This window comes from Tachyglossus aculeatus, chromosome X1 (genome assembly GCF_015852505.1).
Source record: "Tachyglossus aculeatus isolate mTacAcu1 chromosome X1, mTacAcu1.pri, whole genome shotgun sequence".
NCBI classification, from domain to species: Eukaryota; Metazoa; Chordata; class Mammalia; order Monotremata; family Tachyglossidae; genus Tachyglossus; species Tachyglossus aculeatus.
This window is the reverse complement of record NC_052101.1, coordinates 120,078,393-120,089,723: the sequence shown is the minus strand read 5'-3', so window position 1 is coordinate 120,089,723 and position 11,331 is coordinate 120,078,393.

Sequence of the window (11,331 nt, the reverse complement as noted above, 5' to 3'; positions counted from 1 at the left end):
AGAAGCAGTCCCCGACTAAGCCTTCATTTCCTTTTCTCCCACTCCCTTCTACCTTGCCCTTGCACTTGGATTTATACCCTTTATTTACCCCACCCTCAGCCCCACAGCACTTCCATACATATCCATAATTTATTTTAATGTCTGTCTCCTCTTCTAGGCTGTAAGCTCCTTGTGGGCAGGGAACACATCTACCAGCTCTTCCAAACACTTAGCATAGCACTCTGCACACGGCACTCAATAAATATCACTGATGGATTGATTAAAAGGATCCTAGAATGAGGAAGACTGGGAACTGCTGTTGTTCCAAGGTTAGAGTGGAGAGTCATTTTCCCTGGGGCACATCTACCTGCCTTGACAACGGGAGTTTCCCATACAAATCCAAAAAATCTACCTTGGAGTGCAGTTCAGTTCCCTCTATTAGCAGAAAAAAACTCAGCAGAGATGAGCTAGAGGCAGATGTGTCTTGGAGAAATCTAAATTCAAATGAAAGGCTAAGTAGCTCTTTACTCTTAGATATAGAATCTAAACTCCTTGATAGCAGAGCCAGAAAGGACCAGTTTGATCATCCAGTCTGATCTCTGCCCCTTGTGGGACTCTGTCTCCTTCCTTCATTTTTACTTGCATCTTATCTAACCTGTTTCTGTCCTTCTATGAGTGTGACACCTCCACTGCCCAATTATTTTCACCTGGAGCAGTGAATGCTATTACATAATAGCATCACCTTCTTAGCTTTAGGGCAACCTAGTGAGGAATATAATTATTTTTGGCTCATTACATGCTCAAAGGGAAGGGACAGGGCATGGCAACACCTCATTTGAAAGAGTAACTAACTAAAGAATACCCCAAAGTAGGAGAGGATTATTTGCTGGGCAAATAGCTGCAAATCCAGTTAACAATGCGACTAGCTAAAGAGGAGATTAGTAGATTTAATTTAAGCCTAGAGGAAACAAATCGATTGGCAAGAAAGAGAGTAGAGAAACCACAGAGTTGAAAGGTTACTTCTAATGGGGGGAGTGCTAAGTAAAACTTGCCTCCTATCCAACTCATACCCATTAGAGTGTTAGTTTTATTCTGCATTTCCCAAGTGCCCAGTACCATGCACTGCACTGAATGGGCACCCAGTAAGTAGTAGTTGTAGTAATAATAATAATGATGGCATTTGTTAAGCGCTTACTATGTGCAAAGCACTGTTCTAAGCGCTGGGGGAGATACAGTGTGATCAAGTTGTCCCATGTGGGGCTCACAGTCTTAATCCCCATTTTTTACAGATGAGGTAACTGAAGCTCAGAGAAGTTAAGTGACTTGCCCAAGGTCACACAGCAGACTTGTGGTGGAGCTGGGATTCGAACCCATGACCTCTGAATCCAAAGCCCGTGCTCTTTCCACTGAGCCACGCTGCTTCTGCTGCTTCTGCTTCACCTCTGCTGAGAGAGGTGAGCTCTCAGTAGGGCTTTGAAGGGAAGTCTTCCCAATAGAAAGGTCAGAATTTGAATTCGTGATGGAGTTGTGAAAAGCAACCACCTGCTGTTAAGACACCTATGGGTGTCTTAAGGCCTTGCCTTCACTGACAAGGTAAAGGGCAGAGTTGGACAAATACAGTTTACTTTCAATTTTCCAAAGCATGATTGGCATCCACAGTTAATCCAAGGGCCTGACTTTAGTCAATCACTTCTACCTGCTACCCCACCAAAGTTTTTTTTTTCCAAAGTTGTTAATGAAGAGCAGAATCAATGAAATTGGATTCTTTATTCCAAAGAGTTCAATGCCATCCTCCTCCTTCCCTCCACCCTCTCTCCCCTCATCCCCTACCCCTGACCCTCCCAACCTCTGCCTCAAAGGATTGTGAGCCATATATATGAGGAGGGTTTGGCCCAAGTCATACAAACTGGGCAAATTTACAGGATAATTTCTCTACTCTCTCCACTTCTCTCTGCCTGAGCAGACACAGCCCATGAGTAATTCTATGGACCATATCTCAAAAGCCCTCCTCGAGCTTACAATGAGAGGGATTTAGGAAATAGCAGGGAAGAGGGGAGAAAAACAAACCAAAAGTTCTCGGCTCCCAGCTCCAATTTTTCTTTTTTATTACAACAGATACTGGAAGTCAGGCTGTTGGGTTGAAGGACTCTTTTCCATCACTACCATGCTGCCGGGAAAGTTCTACAGTGCATGGTAGATTTAAATTATTCACTTTTTTTGTCCCCATTTTATAACCATGGGCAACCATAGGGTCTAGATTACAGTGCAAACACTTTCTGCCTAGCTGCATCTGCAATAACTGGACACATTAATAACATCATCCAAGCCTTTTCATCTTTTATTTCTGAAGTGGAGGAGATACTGTGATGGGGTCATAATGACTGATCTCCTGGATAATAATGGTGGGACACTTTTCTTTAATATTCTGACTGTTTAAATTATCAACTTCTCAAATATTACTTCTGAAATTCTAATAGGGGGTAATCTTGGTGACAAATAAAGGTTGGTTTTTTTTCCCCCCTCCCTTGCAGGCCTTAAAGCTGAGCCAAGAGCAAGTTGAAGGAACTGCTGGCCCCTGGGCCATAAAACTAGGTCGGGGGTGGTCCCCTAAGCCAAAATTGGGCTGGAAGTCATCAAGTCAACTCATCCTCAAGTCAGGTAAGACCAGTGTGACCCATAAGCCATTTATCCTTATAAGCTGCACTAAAATCGGATCTCCTCCAGGAAGCCTTCCCTGACAAACCTCTCTTTTCCCCACCTTATTTACCCTCTCTTCTCTGTTGCCTACATAATAATAATGGTATATACTTGGGTTCTTGCTGACTAAGCACTTTAATACTCCCCCACTCACCTACAGCATTCAATTAATCATTCAATCATATTTATTGAGCACTTAGTGTATGCAAAACACTGTACTAAGCACTTGGGAGAGTACAAATGTACATATCCTTATAACTCTGCAGAAGTTTAATTTATTTTAATGACACTCTCCCCCTCTAGATAATAAGCTCCTTGAGGGTAGGGATCATGTCTATCAACTCTGTTGCATTGTACTCTCCCAAGTGCTTAGTACTGTGCTCTGCACACCGTAAGCGCTCAATAAATATAATCAAATGAATGAATGAATAAATACCATTGATGACTGATGATTTGATTCACTACAAGCAAAGAAATTCTATCCTGCTTTTAAAGACCACATATATGGGGGGATATGATCATATGCAACAGCTACTTTCTGATCTATCAAAAAACTCCTCACTATTGACTTTAAAGCTGTCCATCACCTTGCCCCCTTCTATCTCACCTCCCTTCTCTCCTTCTACATTGCAGCCCCCACACTCCGCTCCTCTGGTGCTAACCTTCTCACTATGCCTCCATCTCGCCTGTCTCGCCGCCGACCCCTGGCCCACGTCCTGCCTCTGGCCTGGAATGCCCACCCTTCTCAAATCCGCCAGACAATCACTCTTCTCCCCTTCAAAGCCCTACTGAAGGCGCACCTCCCCCAAGAGGTCTACTCAGACTAATCCCCACTTTTCCTCAGCTCCCACTCCCTTCTGCATCACCCTGACTCCCTCACTTTGCTCTTCCCCCTCTCCTTGCCTCACAGCACTTATGTATAAGTGTACAGATCTATAATTCTATTTATATTAATGCCTGTTTACTTGTATTGATGTCTATCCCCCGCCCCCCCCCCCCCCCCCCCCCCCCCCCGCCTCTAGACTGTGAGCCCATTGTGGACAGGGATTGTCTCTATTTATTGCTGTATTGTACTTTCCAAGTGCTTAGTACAGTGCTCTGCACACAGAAAGTGCTCAATAATCCAGAGAGGACAAAAGCAACTTTAGGTGGTGTTCTAACATTATGAGGGAGGCTTCCTGTAGACACAACAAATGGCATTGGAGCCTGAGCCAGGGAAAGGGCTTCTACCTCTTGGCAAACACCTGAAATGATCACTCTCCCATCCCCTGCTCATCAATCAATCAATCGATGGTGTTCATTGAGCACTTACTGTGTGCAGAGCCCTGTACAAAGCACTCGGGAGAATACAGTACAATAAAGTTGTTAGACACGATCCGTGCCCACAAGGTCTAGATGGGGAGACAGACAGACATTAAAAGAAATTATGGATATGGAGGCTGAAGATGGGGTGAATTTCAACTGCTTAAAGGGTACAAATCCAAGTGCCAGGGCAACACAGAAGTGAGAGGGAGTAGGGGAAATGAGAGCTTGGTTGGGGAAAGCTCCACCTTGCTTCCACCCCCCCCCAACACACTTAAGCGACCTTCCTTATAGTGCCACCCAACCCCCCTTCTGGGTCTGGTCCTGGCCGCTAATCTCCTCACCGTACCTCGTTCTCGCCTGTCCCGCCATCGACCCCCGGCCCACGTCATCCCCCGGGCCTGGAATGCCCTCCCTCTGCCCATCCGCCAAGCTAGCTCTCTTCCTCCCTTCAAGGCCCTGCTGAGAGCTCACCTCCTCCAGGAGGCCTTCCCAGACTGAGCCCCTTCCTTCCTCTCCCCCTCGTCCCCCTCTCCATCCCCCCATCTTACCTCCTTCCCTTCCCCACAGCACCTGTATATATGTATATATGTTTGTACATATTTCTCTATTTATTTATTTATTTATTTTACTTGTACATATCTATTCTATTTACTTTATTTTGTTAGTATGTTTGGTTTTGTTCTCTGTCTCCCCCTTTTAGACTGTGAGCCCACTGTTGGGTAGGGACTGTCTCTATATGTTGCCAATTTGTACTTCCCAAGCGCTTAGTACAGTGCTCTGCACATAGTAAGCGCTCAATAAATACGATTGATGATGATGATGATGATGCCTGACTCTCCCCACCCCGGGAAAAAGGCCCTTGTTATCACCAAGTTACATTAATGACAACCTCATTCGCACCTACTCAGCCCTCCTGTCCCACCATCGACCCCCGGCTCACGTCATCCCCCTGGCCTGGAATGCCCTCCCTCTGCCCATCCGCCAAGCTAGCTCTCTTCCTCCCTTCAAGGCCCTAATGAGAGCTCATCTCCTCCAGGAGGCCTTCCCAGACTGAGCCCCTTCCTTCCTCTCCCCCTTGTCCCCCCTCCATCCCCCCATCTTACCTCCTTACCTTCCCCACAGCACCTGTATATATGTATATATGTTTGTACATATTTATTACTCTATTTATTTATTTATTCATTTTATTTGTACCTATCTATTCTATTTATTTTATTTTGTTAGTATGTTTGGTTTTGTTCTCTGTCTCCCCCTTCTAGACTGTGAGCCCAGTGTTGGGTAGGGACTGTCTCTATATGTTGCCAGCTTGTACTTCCCAAGCGCTTAGTACAGTGCTCTGCACACAGTAAGCGCTCAATAAATACGATTGATTGATTGATTGATTGATTGAAAGACTCTTGGAGGAGATGTGATTTTAATATGAGAAGCAGCATGGCTTAATGGAAAAAGCATGGGCTTGGGAGTCAGAGGATGCAGGTTCTAATCCCAGCTCCACTACTTGTCTGCTGTGAGACCTTGGGCAAGCTGCTTGACTTCTCTGTGCTTCAGTTACCTCATCTGTAAAATGGGGATTAAGACTGTGAGCCCCACGTGGGACAACCTGATTATCTTGTATCTACCCCAGCGCTTAGAACAGTGTTTGTCACATAGTAAGCACTTAACAAATACCATAATAATAATAATTATCATTATTATTATTAATAATAAGGCTTTGAAGGTGGGGAGAGCGGATATGGATGGGGAGGGAGTTCCAGATCAAAGGGAGGATGTGGGCAAGGGGTTGTTGGCAAGAGAGATGAGACCGAGGTACAGCAAGTAGGTTAACAGACCCTGCTCTGAAGGGAATAATGGAGAACAGCTGAAAAGGGACAAGTATTTTTACTTGTCAGAGAGGGGAGGGGAGAGAGTGGCCTAACCTATGAAGGTTGTGGGGTAGTTGTCACCTTCTCACTCCCTATCTTCTTCCCTTCCCTCCACCCCTCTCTGTGTGGATGTCTTACTGACACCTAAGACTTAACATGTCCATAACAGAACTCCTCATCTTCACACCCAAACTGTCCTCCACCTCAGTCAATCAATCGTATTTATTGAGCACTTACTGCATGCAGAACACTGTACTAAAGTGCTTGGGACAGTACAGTACTAAAGAGTTGGTAGACACATCTGACTTTCCTATCCCTATAGACAACACCACCATCTTCCCTGTCTCATAAGCCTTCTCATTACCTTCTCATTACCTTTGACTCATCTCTGTCATTCAACCCACGCATTCAGTCTGTCACCAATTCCTGCCTTCACAACATCTCTAGAATCCACCCTTTCTTCTCCACCCAAACTGCTACTACACAGATCCAAGCACTTATATCGCACCTTGACTGTTGCATCAGCCTCCTCACTGACCACTCTGCTTCCTGTCTCTCCCAACTTCAGTCCATACTTCACTCTGCTGCCCAGATCGTTTTTCTGAAAAAATGTTCGGCCCATGTCTCCCCAGTCCTCCCTCAAGAACCTCGGGTGGGTGCCCATCCACCTCAAAATCAAACAGAAACTCCTACTGTCAGTTTTAAAGCAATCCGCTCCCCACTGCTGCCTTACCTCACTGATTTCCTACCACAACTTAATCCACATTCTTCACTCCTGTAATGCCAACCTACGCTCTGTACCTCAATCTCGTCTTCCTTGATGCCAACCCCTTGCCCATGATCTTCCTCTGGCCTGGAATTCCCTCCCACTTCACACCCAACAGACCACCACTCTCCCCACCTTCAAAACCCTCTTAAAATCACATCTTCTCCAAGAAGCCTTCCTTGATTAAGTCCTCATTTCCCCTATCTACCCTCCCCTCTGTGTCACGTATTCATGGGGTTCTGTACCCATTAAATACTTGGTATTCATACCACCCCCAGTCCCACAGCACTTAGATACATATTCTTACCCTCCACTATTTCCTGTCTATCTGTAATTCATTTCAGTGTCTGTCTCCCCCTGTAGACTGCAAGTTTAATGTGGGCAGGGATTGTGTCTACTAACTCCATCATATTGTACTTTCACAAGTGCTTAGTACAGTGCTCTGCATACAGTAAGCACTCAGTAAATACCATAGATTGGTTGGTTCTCTCTCACCTTTCCTTCTCCTCGCTCTCCCCCCTCTTCTCCTCCTTCCCCCTCTCCCTCTCTCTTCCCCTCCTTCCCCCTTTGCCCCCTCCCTCCCCCTCCCCTTCCCTTTTTCCTCCCCATTTATCTTCACCTCCATCCCTTCTCTCTCTTCCACTTTTTCTCTTCATTTCTCTTCACCTCCATCCCCCCTCCTTCTTCCCAGCATTTCTCTCCCCATCCTCCCTCTCCCTCTCCCTACCTCTCTTCCCTCCCCACCCCTTTTCCCTTCACTTTCAACATACATAATTCCCAACAATACCATTTCAGAGAAAGAGCTCTCTTCTACTGCCCATACCAGAAACCGATGTCAGAGGCATGAAATTGTTCATTACCTCTGATGCCAGAGACAGTAAGTGAGCAGCTAAGAACAGGACTGCACCAGTTATATCTGTCCCAGGCCTGCCCTCAAACTAGGTGGGAAGAGAATATCCCAGAAAGAAAGATTACAATGTGCTAGTGTTGAGCAAGAAAAGTCCGCAGGCTAGGACTTTTATTTCATCACACCGAAGACTTCTTGGGTGGAGAAACTCCACCTCCAGAAATGGGAATCCTATTGCTTGCTATCCTTCTCCGGGATGTCTGTTTGGTGACATCTTTAAGGCAGGTCTCTTGTTCAGATCCAGACAAAAAAGTTTAAAATGTCACTACAGATCACTGCTACAATTTCCAGGAACATGGGGCTTCTTTGGTGGAGAACAGTGATGAGGTTATGCAGCTTTCTAAACAAGGATAAGAGGGTCTTCTTCATCTTTGCTCTGCCTCATGTGATCTTCTCGAGATTTAAACTCCCATTTCCGTTCCATCAGTTGGATAGGTGTGGGTTTGAAGCTGGATTGCCCACCTTGATGCCTGAGTAAACCTTGATTAGGCCATAAACAAGGCCATTATTAGGTCAGGCCCCTGTTACATCCATCCCAGTGTTCTGTCTCCATGGCAACAGGAGGCTTGGAAGAACCTCATGATGGCTGCCCTTCCTGACTTCCATATTCATGGCTAGGGATGTTTCATGAATGTCCTTTTCGCAGGGTGGAATAAATAGGTCTCCCTACTCAGTCTACTTGCCATTTTGGCAAAGCATTTTTTTTAAAAAAAGGCAGGATCAAACTACTGATAAAAAAACCAGGGGGAAAAAGTGTGGCCTAGTGGAAAGCGCCCAAGCCTGAGAATCAGGAGACCTGAGTCCTAATCCTGGCTTTTCCATTTGCCTGTTGTATGTCCTTGGGCAAGTCACTTAACTACTCTGTGCCTCAAGTTTCCTCATCTGTAAAATGGGAATGAAATACCTGTTCTCCCTCTCCTTTAGACTGTGAGCTTCACGTGGGACAGGGCTTTGTCCAATCTGCTTATACTGAATCTATTCCAGTGCTTATTAGCACAGTGCTTAGGACGTACTAAGCACTTAACCAACATCACAGATATTATCACTTTTGTCTACCCAAACCAGAATTTCTCTTCTCTTCCTTTGGCTGATCTTATAGTTTAACACAGTCAAAAACTGTAAAATCTGAAAGGCTTCCATTGCTTTGTGGGCATGTATAGCTGAAGCTTGTTTTTAGAAGCAGTGTGACCTAGTGGAAAGAGCCAGGGCCTGGGAGTAGGAGGAACTGGGTTCTAATCCCGGCTCTGCCACTCATCCGCTGTGTGACCTTGGGCAAATCACTTCTCTGTGCCTCAGTTACCTCATCTGTAAAATGGGGATTAAGACTAAGAGTCCTAAGGGGGACAAGGACTATGTCCAATGATGATGATGATGTTGGTATTTGTTAAGTGCTTACTGTGTGCCAAGCACTGTTCTAAGCACTGGAGTAGATACAAGGTAGTCAGGTTATCCCACGTGGGGCTCACAGTCTTAACCCCCATTTTACAGATGAGGTAACTGAGGCCCAGAGAAGTTAAGTGACTTGCCCAAAGTCACACAGCTGACCAGTGGCAGAGTCAGGATTCGAACCCATGATCTCTGACTTCCAAGCTGGTGCTCTTGCCACTGAGCCATGCTGCTTCCCAACCTGATAAATTTGCAACTACCCCATTGCTTGCTACAGTGCCTGGCACATAGTAAGTGCTTAGCAAATACCATTAAAAAAGACAAGGACTGTGTCCAACCTAGTTATTTTGAATCTATCCAAATGCTTAGTACAGTGCTTGGCACTGTAAGCAAAAAAAAAATGAGATTTTCATATGGCATAGAACAAAATTGGGTTGAACAGGGACTAGCCATCTGAGAAGAGGAAGAAAGTTGGCATAAGGGGAGGGAGAGGGAGGGAGAGGAAAGATGGTAGGGGGGAGAGTCCATCATTTTTGCCTGCTTAATGCCCAGAACATTTTCTAAAGTATTTAATGCTACCCGATTTTGATCATCACACTCACTGCCCTCATCTCCAAAGGATATGCCTTGAAGAAACTCTCCCTGTGTACTGACATCTCCCATTATCAGATTGACTCCAGGGAAAGGACCTGTTTTTCCATCAACTCAAGCATTCTCCTTGTTTTCAAGGGAATAAAGGTCTGCTCAGTAAACATATTGGGGGATTTGTCTGTCTCTAGGCAATGGTGTATATCTGATTTGTTTTGTCACACTAAAAATGCATCCCATCTCCTCCTGGAGCTCTGCTCTATGGAAATTTCATACACGCTATGTTAAGTACTTTGCTTTTCTTCTGTTCAAGCAATGAGTTGGAGAGCAAGTCTGTGTTCCAGTTCTGGTTCTGTTGGGTGACCTTAGTCAAGTGATTTCACTCTTTTGGGTCTGAGATTGTTTTAGACGCGAAATGAAACTCATAACGCCTGTTCCTTTCATTTCTGATTGGGCATTTGAAAGACTGCATAAAGGAAAAACTCTCCTTTTCTCCTTTTCTCCTTCTCTCCCACAAGATTTTGATATTTCAAATACTCATATTTCAACCTGATTACCTTTTATCTACCCCAGCACTTAGAACTGTGCTTGACACACAGTAAGCTTAACAAATACCAGTATTGTTATTATAATTATTGTTATTATTATTATCAAATACTGATCTAGTCAGCTAAGGGATAAAAAGAACAAGTTGACAGGAAACTTAGTCTCTCTCTCTCTCTCTCACATCCTTCCTCCCTCTTGCCTCTCTTCTCTCCCCTTTCTTTTCTCCTTCTGTCTCTTTTTCATGATATTTGTTAACTGCTTACTATGTGCCAAGTACTGTACTAAGTCCTAGGGTAGATACAAGATAATCAATTTAGACATAGTACCTGTCCCATTTTGGGCTTACAGTCTAAGTAAAAGGGAGAACAGGTATTGAATACTCATTTTACAGTTGAGGAAACTGAGACATAGAGAAGCGAAGCAAGTTGCCCAAAGTCACCCAAGAAGCAAGTGGCAGAGCTGAGATTAGAACCTATGTCCTCTGACTCTCAGGCCTGTGCTCTATCCACTAAGCTACACTGCTGCTATAGTTTCCTTTTAGTGGGTGTTAGGCTGTAGTAGTATTTATTAAGTGCTTACTCTGTGCCAGGCACTGTTCAAAGTGCTGGGGTGTATACAAGCAAATCGGGTTGGACACAATCCCTGTCCCACATGGGGCTCACCATCTTAATCCCCATCTTACAGATGAGGGAACTGAGGCCCAGAGAAGTTACGTGACTTGCCCAAGATCACACAGCAGACAAGTGGCGGAGCTGGGACTAGAACCCAGGTCCTTCTGACTTCCAGGCCCATGCTCTGTCTACTAGGCCACACTGCTTCTCTGCCATGCTGTTTAACCTGCCTTCTCTGTCCACCCAACACCCCAATAAAGGCCCTGCCTTTGAGAGAACCAAGTAAGAGGGTGGACGGCAAATCAGGAGATGCTATGGTAACCAGGGACTCTCTTTAGCAACTAACTCCGGGATGGGCAATGGTTTTGGCTCGTGGTTGCTTTCCTGATTTTATAAATCTTGTGCCAGCTGTGCTTCCCCCAACTGCCTGGCTGAAGAGTGGGGAGAAGAGCGTGATCAAAGGCAGAAGTGGCTCTCTGCTTCCCCCGCCCCCCCCACCTCCCTCAACTCCTACCAGTTCTCAGCCTGCCAAGGACACAGGCAGCTGCCTCCCTCTTCATGTGGCCCCCGCTACGTCCCGCAGCTCTGGGGGTCGCCAGAGAGAGTCACTTGAGCCGTACCTTTTTTGCCCACTTCGGGAACGAAGCAGCTTGGTTCAGCTCCTCGGTAGCAATGTCGATCCTT